Genomic DNA, 13,022 nt, shown 5'->3' on the forward strand with positions numbered 1-13,022 from the left:
GTTAAAAATCTGTAAATTTATATGTGCATGGTTCACTAAGGTGTTAATAGCCCTAATCTCTTGGTGAAGAAATACAATGTTCTGTTCTTAGATTTAGTGATCTATATATTCTTACTTCTAACAATGTACATATACTGCTTTTGCAATAATAGGAGCCAAAAACCAAACAAAATCTGCAGCAAACTTCATACTTAGAGGTGAGATGTCAAACATATAAGTTAAGGATGCCCCCATTAGTTTCTTCTATTTGTCATTTTATTGTAGGTTCTAACCAGTTCATTAAGGAAGAAAAATTTTAATGGTATAATAGAGGGAAAAAAGAAAAAATGTTTATGAATACAGAAAACTCAAGAAAATCTACAGATAAATGATCAGAATTTAAAATGTAATTCAGCAGGACTAGTGGATATAAAGCCAATATCCAGAAATTATTTGCATTCCTATATAACACCAATAAACAGAAAATTAATTTTGTGCAAGATACAGTGTTGGACATCTATCTGTCCCTCCAGATTCATTCTTTACTTGTGTCCATCTTGGTCGTACCTCATTGACTCCAGATGAGAGGCTGGCTTCTCATTAGTTTCAACAGTGGAAGATCCAGGGATGGAGAAAAGAGGATGGGAATTATATTTCCTCACCTCTTTCCCTGGAAGGTTGTTCCTGGCTGACTGTATCTTTGACCAAGGGTCACAGCTCCCATCAAAGGTCAAATGTAGCTGTTTCTGTCTTTGGGTTCTGGAAAACTGCCTCCTCCCCTTGCCTTCAGGATTAGGGGTGGACAGGCTTCCCCAAAGTTACTGGCCCCTTGGTACTGTACAATCCCTGGTGGTTTCCTTAAACCCTGCCTACATTTTGGTAAATGACCCAAATTAAGGTGCTATTTTCTACTTGGACCTTCAATGATACAGATATTATTTATGACAGCAGCAAAGAATTTAAAGTAACTAGGTATAAACCTAACAAATAGGCATGAGATCTTTATAGAGAAAATTACAAAACTTAGTTCAAAGACGTTTAAAGAGAAGACATTATAGAGATGTACCACATACATGGATGGAAGACATACTGTCATAAAGACACTGAGTTTTCTCCAAATTGATCCGTAGACTCAATGAAATTCCAATCAAATCCCCAACAGTTTTTTTTTTCATAAAACTTGGCAAGGGAAATCTAAGTGTATATAGAAAAACCAAGGGCAAATAATAGCCAAGAAACTTTGAAGAACAGCAAATTAGGTAAAGTATTACTATATTTTAATATAATAATTAGCTGTGAAATATCAGTACTTAGTATAGTAATTAGTACTGTGAAATAGATGCATTGCAGATCAGTCAGAAAAGATAATGGACAATGGTTATCCATGTGGACAAAAGAATAATAAAATTATACATGTATTTCACATTATATAAAAAACATATAAATCCCACGTGAGTTATAGATGGATCATGAAAAGTTTTATGAACTCATATTATTAAAGAATTGTTTAAATAAAGCAAAACCCTCACAAGACATAAGGAAATAATTAACGAATTTGACTACATTGGATTTAAAATTAATATGCATTAAAGGGGATTTTAGAGAAAGTGAAAAATATAAGCCACAGCTTAGAGAAAAAAATAAAGAGTGATGTATGTGAACTACCACAGAGTAACCTCATAAACCTAATGTGGAATTAAAAGCAATTTGCCAATATACTCTAATGAAAAAGAACTGGGAAAATATATATATGTATAACTAAATTACTTTGCTATGCACTTGAAACTCATTCAGTATTGTAGATCATCTGTATGTCAGCATAATTTTTTTTAAAGAGTATTTTCAAAAATCACCAAAAAAGCAATTTACACAATTATGGCTCAGTTTTATCATTAAAGCATATGATACAATATCACAGTTTTTAGAGGTTGATTCATAGTGTTAAAAATACAGAGACATGCATGGGAATGATAAATGCTGTTGAATACACAAAACTGTTAACCTCTAGAAGGAAAAAAATGAGACAGGAAGGTGTATAACGGTGCACAAAAAAACAGCTTTAATGGTTTTTCTTATGTCTGGTTATGAAAACATGGGTGTTCATCTAGTCTCCATGCCTTTTTGTATATGTCAGAAATATTACCAGTGCAAGTGGACATGACACAAAAGTAGAAAGTAGGTATTGGAAATCAAAGTTCAGTAAACTAAATTGTGGAATTCATTTTTAAAAATCTAAAATAGATATGAATTATAATATTTAAGAGAAAGTTAAAAGTCATTATTATTTAAATGAGTAAGCATTAAAAGAAGGATAACATAAAATATACACTTTCTTATTAACTGGAAATTAAAACTGATTATTTTTTGCTAGAAATTTAACCAACATATTTTTCTACCAATAATTCAATGTTGACACAAAATAAGGAAACGCAAAAGTCAGAGAAGAATAAGAAAAACATACTGGAATTAGATGAAGCAGGTGTGGGCAGAACTGAAGTCCTTGATCAGATGTCCTTGAGCACTTCAGAAATTGGTGAAGAATTTCACTAAACCACTGTCTAACATTTTATAAAACTCTAGTGGAGTGTCTGCTGAGGTTCTGAATGCAGGAAAAAGTCAGCATGAAGACTATTTTTTTTAAATAGAGAAAAATGGCCTTAGTATTATAATATGTTTGTCAGGTCAAATTCCTTGGCCAGAACGCTATTGAACCTTTTGTGAAAGCATTAATTTGCAGATCTTAAAAAATAGTGTTGGACTTAAAATCGACAAGAGTTGAAGATTAAAATCTGTCAGTTGAATCTAATTTTCTTCTGTGATGGGTCTGTTAAAGGGCAGCGACAGTGTAATTAATTGCTTGAGGCTCAGAAACCCAATTAATCTCTAAGTTGACTTTTATTTCATAGAACGTTAGTGCTAGAAGTGGCCTCAAGTATCATCTCATCCACCCTCTTCATTTTATAGACGAGGAAACACACATCAGGGAGGTTAAATGACTTGTTCAAGGTCAAAGATATTATCTGTCCTTGCCACAGCATCCTGTAAATAGGTTCAGTATTGCATCCTTAAAGCTTTTATGAGTTTCTTTGCATCTGATTGTAAAGTACGATTTTTGACATGGATCTTTCTGGGAATTCATTTCATGAATGTCTCCTTTCAAAGGTTTCCAAGCCTCAGTTTTAAAAATCAGAAGTCTGTTCCATAATATTTACACAGCTAAGGGGGAGTTGGTGGGGGGGTGCTCATGTCCTAGTCTGCATGCTGTACAGAGAACCTGTGGACCTGTGGGAAAACAGAGGTCCCTGTTTGATGGTATGAATGACACCTAATCCTGATGGTACCTTGAAGGCCATACCATCCTCTAAGGATGGGCCTGATTGTAAGATGTAAGAAGAAAAGCTGGCATGTAGAGTATTTTTCGAGAAGCTATCAGTAGGGTAGCAATGATAACAAAGATGACATATGAGAGAATCAGCAGAAACGAGACACTACTATAAACATGGGAAGCGTGGTGGCAGGCTGTGTGTCAGTGCGGCAGCCATGACGATCCTCTGCTCAAATCTCCCTTTGAGGGAACCTGCTGCAAGGATAATAGGTGTCCAAGAACCTCCAGTTACTCCACACTTGAGTCTGCAGTGGCATTCATGCAGAGTCCTAGCTTTTGCAAAGCTGCTCCCAGCCAATGCCTGAGCAAGACTGGGTATTTGGGGCCCAACATGGGACATCTGTAATGGGAATCTTTGCTTGGCACTCCCTGTTGGCTGGGCAGAGACATTCACAACTGTGCTGCAGTTTGAGGCTTCTCCTTTTTCATTCCCTCTCTCCTTTCACAGATGTCAGACCTATCACAGTTCTGAAGGTTCTCCCTGCTTACCTCTATTTACCCCTCCCCCTCTATCCTTTATAGACCCTCCCAAAACAAACGTCCTGACCAACCAATTCTGTCTTGGTATCTGCATCTCAGAAGACTCTTGCTGATGCAGAATATAGCAATTTCCCTGCTGGATACCAAGGAGGGATAAATAAATGATTTGAGAAAGAATTAGGATTGTACTCTGCTGATAGAGGCTTCGCAGTAACAGTTTCTGTTTGGTTATTGTAGTTTCCGTTTATTACAATTCCTTAACTGTGTTCCCTCATGAAAAATAGATTCAAAGGTAGACTTTTTTTTTTTTTTTTTGCATTTTAACCTTTCTGAAGTTGGGATAGATCTTAAAATTGATGCTATGCCAATTAAAATGGCAGAGTTTTTTCTTCTTTACTGATGAATAAAATAATGGTGTATCCTACCATTGCTGTGTGGTAGATTCAGTAAAATACATAAACTCAATTCAGGTCACCAGATGCCGGGTACTACAATGGATTCTAAAGAACTAGGGGCTGAATTAGCCTTAGTGGGTTATAATTTTGCCATTTCTTAGGTATATCTGCTAGGAAAGGAAAACCCTAAGGAACAGAACTATATTATGGAGAGCTGTACACTGGATAACTGTTGCCGTGGCTATATTAGTATAGAAATAACTAGAGATCCAATGAAACATGAGGTAATCATAGGAAGCAAGGAAGTATGTTCTTTCACTTCTGACTTGTCACGCTTTTGTTCTTTCTTTTTTGGCTACTTACGTGACTGATGTTTTCTAAAGCCCATGGTCACCTTGTTTTTCTGGTTGTTCTGTCATTCTCCCAGCAGTATCTTATATAATGAGACCTGTGATGACAAAGGTTTTCCCTCTACGTGTTGAGCCCCACGTTGGTGTGTGGGCAAGAAGTACTGCACGGAAGACCAAGCAGATTCAGTCAGCTTACCGACAGTCCCCAGGGAGTGGGTTAGATGGAAGGATTCCCATAAACGTATCTGCTTATCTGAAGTTGGATTGCTTGGCACTGACTGCTTCTAAAATTAGGATTGAAACTATTGTTTCTTTTTTTTTTCTAGACATCGCCTTTTATGCCTGGTTAAATTTCCCCTAGCATTCCGCGTATTTCCAAAATGAGGAAGTTTCTGCCTCTGAAAAAAACATAATTGTTTTTCCTTATCTGGACACAAATCAACCAGTACTGGGTACTCAATAAATAGTTACTATTATTGTTCTGTGAATACTGTGCAGAACATATATTGCAAAATGTGAATACCATTAGGATATTACATATTTTATTGTGTATAAACTGTTATATAATCTGTGATTATATGATGAATTTTATTATAGTCATTACTTATAATACATATTTTAACAAAACTGAAAGTTAGTTTTGCATAGGAAAGAATAAACGGGGATCACTTTGATATACTAATCCATAATCATTTAAAGGACTGATATAGTTTGTGCGAAATATTCACTAAAATAAGAAATTTGTTATAATTCAGAAGTTAAGAGCATCTCCCTAAGACTGGAAAAGAGAAGCAATGTGATCTAATTCAGTAGTTTTCAAATTTTTTTGCCCTTAAACATAGTAAGAAACACATTCTACATCATGAGCTGATATATACATGCATTCTTTCAGTCGCTAAAAACTTTCACAAAATAATACCTATCTTACTAGATTTGATGCACTCTAATACTTCCCAGGGTATTCTATTTCTGTTCAAATGCTGTTTGTGATCATGAAAAGAGCCCACTACTGGCTCTTTCTGTGAAGTTGGCAAGTTAATCTTTTGAATCTTGTTTCCTGTGTATGTAAAATGAACTAGGTTGTTCTTTTTTTTTAAATATATTTTTATTGATGTATAGTCAGTTTACAATGTTGTGTCAATTTCTGGTGTATAGCACAATTTTTTAGTCATACATGAATATACATATATTCATTTTCATATTCTTTTTCACCATAAGTTACTATAAGATATTGAATATAGTTTCCTGTGCTATATAGTGTAAATTTGTTGTTTATCTATTTTATATATATGAGTTAGTATCTGCAAACCTCGAACTCCCAATTTATCCCTTCCCACCCCCTTACCGCCTGGTAACCATAAGTTTGTTTTCTGTGTCTGTGAGTCTGTTTCTATTTTGTAAATAAGTTTGTTTGTCTTTTTTTTTTAGATTCCACATATAAGTGATATACGGCATTTTTCTTTTCCTTTCTGGCTTACTTCTCTTAGAATGACAATCTCCAGGTCTATCCATGTTGCTGCAAATGGCATTGCTGTATTATTTTTTAAGTAGTATTCCATTGTATAAATATACCACAATTTCTTTATCCAGTCATCTGTCAATGGACATTTAGGTGGTATCCATGTCTTGACTATTGTAAATAGTGCTGCTGTGAACATTGGGGTGCAGGTGTCTTTTTGAATTAGGATTTCTTCTGGATATATGCCCAGGAGTGGGACTGCTGGATCATATGGTAAGTCCATTTTTAGTCTTTTGAGGAATCTCCATGCTGTTTTCCATAATGGCTGCACCAAACTGCATTCCCACCGACAGTGTAGGAGGGTTCCCTTTTCTCCACACCCTCTCCAGCATTTATTGTTTATGGACTTTTGAATGATGGCCATTCTGACTGGTGTGAGGTGATACCTCACTGTAGTTTTGATTTGCATTTCTCTGCTAATCAGCAATATTGAGCATTTTTCCATATACCTATTGGCCATTTGTGTGTCTTCACTGGAGAATTGCTTGTTTAGGTCTCCTGCCCATTTTTGGATTGGTTTGTTTGTTTTTTCTTGTTAAGTTGTATGAGCTGTTTATATATTCTGCAAATTAAGCCCTTGTCAGTCTCATCTTTTGCAAATATTTTCTCCCATTCCATAGGTTGTCGGTTTGTTTTGCTTATGGTTTCCTTTGCTATGCAAAAGCTTGTAAGTTTAATTAGGTCCCATGTGTTTATTCTTGCTTTTATTTCTATTGCTTGGAACTAGGTTGTTCTAATGATTACAAACAATTGAAGTGACTGGCATGTAGTAGGTGCTCAATAAATGATAAGGTAGATAATACTTTCTAATATTAGCTAAATGTTTTCTGCCCCATTTCCTTATACACTTTGTCACCTGTTACCTCAGTGTAAGGTGTTAAAGGATTTCTGGGCTATTCATGTCTGTTAGCTCCATCACTTAACCAATACAACTTCTCTTTCTCTCTCCCCCCACCCCCACCGCTCCCTCTCTCCCAGCACTGGACCTAGCAGGGCTGGGGCTGAGGACAGAACAGCATGAATGGCCTTGTACCAATACTCCTTGCTCTGCTCCAAGTGCTCGCAGCCAGCTGGGGCTCTTTGACTCTCTCTCTCTGCAGGTAGCTGCTTTCATCATCTACCATTCTTCCTGGAAGGTTATGGTGTCCCTCTTCTTCCCCCAAGACCTTAGAGTTACTCCCCAGGTTCTGAGTGCCCAGTCATTCTCCTTTCCTACAAGGCTGCTTAGCCTCTCCCCGGAAAGCACCCCTCCCTAGCCTGCCCTCTGGCCCTCCAGACACACACATTTCTCTGGGTGTGTGGCTGATGCACTGCCATTTACTTTAATCATTCCCTTATCATTGCATATTTAAATCAACTCCCATTTTATTTTGCTCAATTAGAAAATTCTACAATGAATAAAATAATGCATTTAATGGGTTACAACTTTTTCGTCTGGTTGATTTTTAATTAGAAACAAATTGCCATAAGTGGGCCAAATTTGATCAAATTAGGCACTTTTCCTGAAGTTAGGAAATGAAAAAAAAATACCTTTATAAAAGTAGTTTACATATATATGTACATATGTATTAATATGTATATACATGCTTTTAAAAATCAGTAAGAGCTTTTTTTTTTTCTTTTTTAATATTTGTTTATTTAAAGGAGATACTGGGAATTGAACCCAGGACCTCATGCATCCTAAGCATTCACTCAACCACTGAGCTATTTCCCTCCCTACAATAAGAGCTTTATAATTCAGAAGGGGACACTTCTGCTCTTCACAGTGAATTGAATGTGGTCATCTTTGCTTCATCACTAACCAGATTACAGTCTCTGTGCACCACATGACAAATCCCTAAGCAACTGTTATTTCACATCACAAGTTCCATGCCCTGTTAGTGTACACACGAGTTTGTATATAGGCTAGTCCTCTATTTTACTACTAATTTACATCCCTTTCATTCAGTTTTGTGCCTATACCTGTTGTGTTTCCATGTTGTTTTTCTCTTATGTTTGGAATTTGATAGTCAATGCACAAAAAATGGACAATTGAGGCAATTATCTGGATGAAGGTAATTTTTTCCCCTAGGTATATGGCACTTTAAATAGAAGTGAGTCTTTATAAAATTACCCATATAAACCTGTGTTCGTATCCACAATGGATAAGCATTCTTTCTGTGTAGTGTTCCCCAGCCCTGGAGATGAGCGTATAATTCTGCCGTTATTTTCCAGTTCTACTTTAGAATTGACATAGTCAGCAACTTCCTGGTCCCTGTGGACTTGGTGCGGGTTCCAGAGCAAGAGGGAAAGTGAGAGAGGAGAAAAGGAGGAGACCCACTAATCTAGGTTTAAATGGGGCAACAAATAAGCCATTTTAGTAGTGCCCCCTTCCCCCCTAAACAGTTATTTGACACTTGATCACATCATCAGAGTCAATGTGATTCCCAGAGGATGGGGGCTAAAATATCCAGAAACAGATTTTATTATCTTCATGAAAAATCAGATTCAACATATGGAAGCTGGCCTATTCTGACTCAACCAGAAAGCAGTCATTTCCTAACTGCTTATAACAGAGGAAAAGTACCAAAGGAAGTTATATACAATGAAACCATTAAATGCAGATTTGCCACAAGGCAAGATGGTAATGCTTGAACATTATGAAGTGTAAGAACTGCACAAACACATTATATTTTAAACACTTCATCTATTTAACAAAACTATGAACACTCTTCAGCTAAATAAGATGAACTGAGATTCAAGAGGCAGCACTGTACTGGCAAATCTCGTCCTAAAGGCATCCATTAATATAAATCAACAGTAGCAATTTGGTTTGATCATTTATTTGCAAGAATCATTAAGGTTTATTAGCATAATTATTCCCTGTGGGATTTCATGTCGAGGAAATGAAAAATGGCATTATCAATATTTAAAAGATAAGTGTGTAATGTTCAGAGTACTTAAACAGTCATCTGCAGGTGGTGTCCAGCTGCAGCAAATTAGATTAGATTTGGGCATTTTTCTGAACAAAAGAAAAATGGTTTTGTTCTAATTGCTTCATTTTATAAAGCAATATGATTTCGTAAATAATTTCTACTGTATAGTTAGGACTTACAGTGTATGCCTATTAACATGCCCTGTTTCAGATCAGCAACTCTGATATGTTCAACCCTGTTGTGTTGTAACTATTGGGGAACATTAATCAGTATAATCCATCATTTATTATTAGGGAAAGCTCTTTCCCGTCAATGATCTAGACCTGTAGTCTAGACCTGTAAATGAAAAGCTATATTCTAAAGGGAAATGAACCAGAAGATTTCTCCTTAATTCTAGGAGGGCATAAATCCTTCCTTAACAATGAAATATCATTGATGGTAGTAATAATTTATGATGAGAAATCTTTAAATGTGATAATTGTTTTTTAAAAAGCCATACAATAGCATATTATTTGGTGATAAAAATAAATGAGCTATCAAGCCATGAAAAGACACAGAGGACACTTAAATGCCTATCACTAAGTGAAAGAAGTCTGTATGAAAAGGCTACATACTGTATGACTCCAACTATATAACATTCTGGAGAAGGCAAACCATAGAGACAGTAGTCAGATTAGTGGCTTCCAGGGGTTTGGGTTGAAGGAGGGAGGAATAAATAGGTGAATCACAGGGGATTTTAGAGCACGGAAAAACTATTCTTTATGATACTGTAATGGTGGATACATGTCATTATACACTTGTCAAAACCCATGTAGACCTATGCAAAACAAAGAGTGACCTCTGATGTAAACTATGGACCTTAATGAATAATGTATCAGTATTGGTTCGTCAATTGTAACAAGTGTATGGTACTAATGACAATGGAAACTATGTGGGTGTGGAGGGAAGAGGAGACATATGGGAACTGTATTCTATTAATTTTTCTATAAACCTAGAACTGTTCTAAAAAGCAAAGTCTATTTATTAAAAAAATAGGGTAATTTTCTTCAGGTAAAAGCAGCTAATTGTTGCAATTGATTAAATATGACTTTGCTTTAGATGAACATTCAGGTCAAAAATCTTTTTCTCTGACAGACTCCCTTTTAAATTGCATACCTTATTGTAGAATCTTTCTATAACACCCATATGTGGACTGGACACAAGGAACTATAACTAAAATTCCTTTTAGAGCCAGAGGTTCTCAGAGAAGTGAAAAGTACTGAAAAGCGTTCCTGTTTGCTAGGATGCTTTGCAATGCTGCATGACATTTCACTATTAGGAATTAACAAATTCCCCACTATTGAATGTGTTATATCCTGAACTGGTCCTCATTTCTTCCTCTCACTGCAAGGAGCCTAACCCTTTGGGAAGGTGGTTGTATCAAGAAATCTGCAGCAGGCTTCATCTCAGTTCAATTTATACATAACACCGAGAGGGGAACCTTCTCTCTGTTCCTCTCAGACAGTATTGCTCATGAGTAGAGCAGCAGAGGTAATGTTCGTATGCAGTTATGTGATGAGTGACCCAAGGACAGAGACAAGAGCAAAAGGTTTGCAGCTCCCAGACTCTTTCACAGCTCAAGTGAAGCTTTTTATTCATGCTTTGTATTCTTTTTCTCACGGTCTCAGTCTTTGCCACTACAGTGGTTCTTGGGTATCTTCAGGGAGTTGGTTCCAGGATCTGCCCTGGATACCAAAATCCACAGATGCCCAAGTCCCATCCAGGCCCTCAGTATCCATGGGTCTGCGTCCACAGATTCAACCAACCAGTGATCCTGTGGTGCTGTGTATATTTATTTAAAAAAATCCCTGTGTATGTGGACCTTTGCAGTTCAAACCCTTATTGTTCAAGGGTCAACTGTATATACCTTATCACAGAATTTCCTTCAAGGTGAATTTGCATGTTTTAACTTGGCATTTAATCACTGTTTATTCATTAGTACACTCTGTTCTTATTATAATGCCATTATCTTAAGGTGGAGCTCCCATTGCCAGGGCAACTGGGAGTGCAGTGTGAGTATTCTATGACTGAGAGCTTGAATTCTACTTGGTCAGAATCCTATTGTGATTAAAAGCATGACAACCATTCCACAAATCCTTCTTTTAGTCTCTCATAATTTCTGATCACCTTCATGGTTTCCCCTTAGTTTATTTGTATAAAGCAGTGCTTCCCCTTCTATTACATAATAGATTCCTCATCTGAATCACCCTTCTGATCATTCTAATACTCAAATCACTGCATTCTAAATATATTGTTAATCCTTCAATATATATTTATTAAGCTATTTTATGTTCAGGGCTCTGTGCTAGCCACATTTTGGTAAGTTTAGACAATTAGTAATGCCTTTAAATTACTGCTGTGTTTGGAGTTCTGAAATATTTATTGCATGTTTTAAGAAGCAAATAGTATTGATATATTTAACTGTGTGATGAAACAGATAATCCATGTATTGATGAGTAAAATACTTTGTATAGTTGATTAATGAGTAGTGTTAAAGTTACAAATATTTCCTTGCAAAAACTAGCATACTATTGTGATTTAGAAGTCCATTGTATATGCTACAGCTTACTTTTATCAAGCATCTAAACATCTAATGATCAGATTTGTACCCTGTTAATGTTTCAAAGATTTATATTCATTGGTCTATGAGCATTTCAGATAAATAATGTTGACCTGAATCTATCTAGGCAACCAAAGAATTTGTTATTTGGATGCCAAGCAATCAATTAGATTAAATTAGGTAGATAAGGAAATGAAGAAATCATGAAGTATCTAGGCTTTAGATAAGTCTTTTTGGAGAATTCCCCCCAGTAAATTCTTATAGAAGGGTATAGACATACCGGTCATGTATTAGTAAAGTGTTGCATTGGTAAATATGTGAGTGATCACGGTCAGAATTGGCTGATCAAGTCCCACCTGGAGAGAGACTCTAGCGGTGCATGTCAGGATTCTGTGTTCTCTCAGTCATTCAACATTTTTATCTATGAAATATTTGAACATATAAAAGGCATGCTTATCCAATTTGTAAATACCATGACTCTGGGCATTATCAAATTACTAGACAAACATGTTACATGGATGTTTAGGAAAACAAAACCAAGAATCGAAACTTGTGATCGAGACTCTGAGATCGCAGGGATTCAGGGAAGGGAACTGGCTAGTCACTTCTAGAAGATAAAGAAGGGAGAGGGGAAAATGTGAGAAAGGAAATTGGAGATTTTCCACTCTACCTACTAATACTTTCTAAAATCAAACATTTATTTAAAAAGGCAGTTAATGCATCAAAAGGTTTTATTGTTCTTTATCATTTTCACCAGTGAGATTAAACAGAGATAGTGGTTGTAACAGTTACAAACTGCATTTGGCTAACTGTAATAGGATCCTGGGTGAAGGAGAGGACACAGGGGCTTAGACAAGTTAGTTTAATTTTCTTCCAGCTGGCACGAGGTAATGAGTTAGGCAGCCCAGGGCTCATGTGGCAGCTCTGTGGTCACAGAGAACCAACGCTCCTTCCATTTTTCTGCTCTGCTATCCAGGGCATGTGTTATCTCATCAGCAAGACAGCTGGTGGAGTTGCAGTCATCCCATGCTCTTATTAAGGGCAGAGACCCACACTTACAACGGCCCTATGATAGGGCAGAGCTCAGAGAAGTCCATTTTGGCCAAAGTTTGAAGAAGAAAGCTGAAGAGGGTAGACATACAAGCCTTTATAGGTCAGGTTGAGGATTTTAGACTTTATTTAAAGGCCTGAAGAAAAGAGTGAATACTTACCATTAAGAAAAGCTTTTCCAATACATGAGACCCCTAAACCAGAGCCCTAGTGTGTCAGGACCTGTCTAAAATGCTGAGCCTGGTCCAGGATGACGGAGAACACCTCGTCCTCCCACCACCTGGATAGCAAGCAGGAACAATGAAGAACAGTAGTCTACTGCTTGGGGAGGAGGCAGAGTTTGGAGAGAG

The 13,022-nt window shown here is 36.6% G+C and overlaps 1 protein-coding gene and 1 non-coding gene across 4 annotated transcripts in view; one reads left to right on the plus strand and one right to left on the minus strand.

Annotated features, from left to right (window-relative positions):
• The window catches only part of MNS1 (meiosis specific nuclear structural 1), a 137,217-nt gene that overhangs the window by 70,385 nt on the left and 53,810 nt on the right, over positions 1–13,022 (plus strand). The gene's annotated exons all lie outside the window — the stretch shown is intronic.
• TRNAP-AGG (transfer RNA proline (anticodon AGG)) lies at positions 7,751–7,820 on the minus strand. The gene has a single exon. It is a non-coding gene; the product is annotated as a tRNA-Pro (tRNA).

This window comes from Camelus dromedarius, chromosome 5, assembly GCF_036321535.1.
Source record: "Camelus dromedarius isolate mCamDro1 chromosome 5, mCamDro1.pat, whole genome shotgun sequence".
Classification (NCBI taxonomy): Eukaryota; Metazoa; Chordata; class Mammalia; order Artiodactyla; family Camelidae; genus Camelus; species Camelus dromedarius.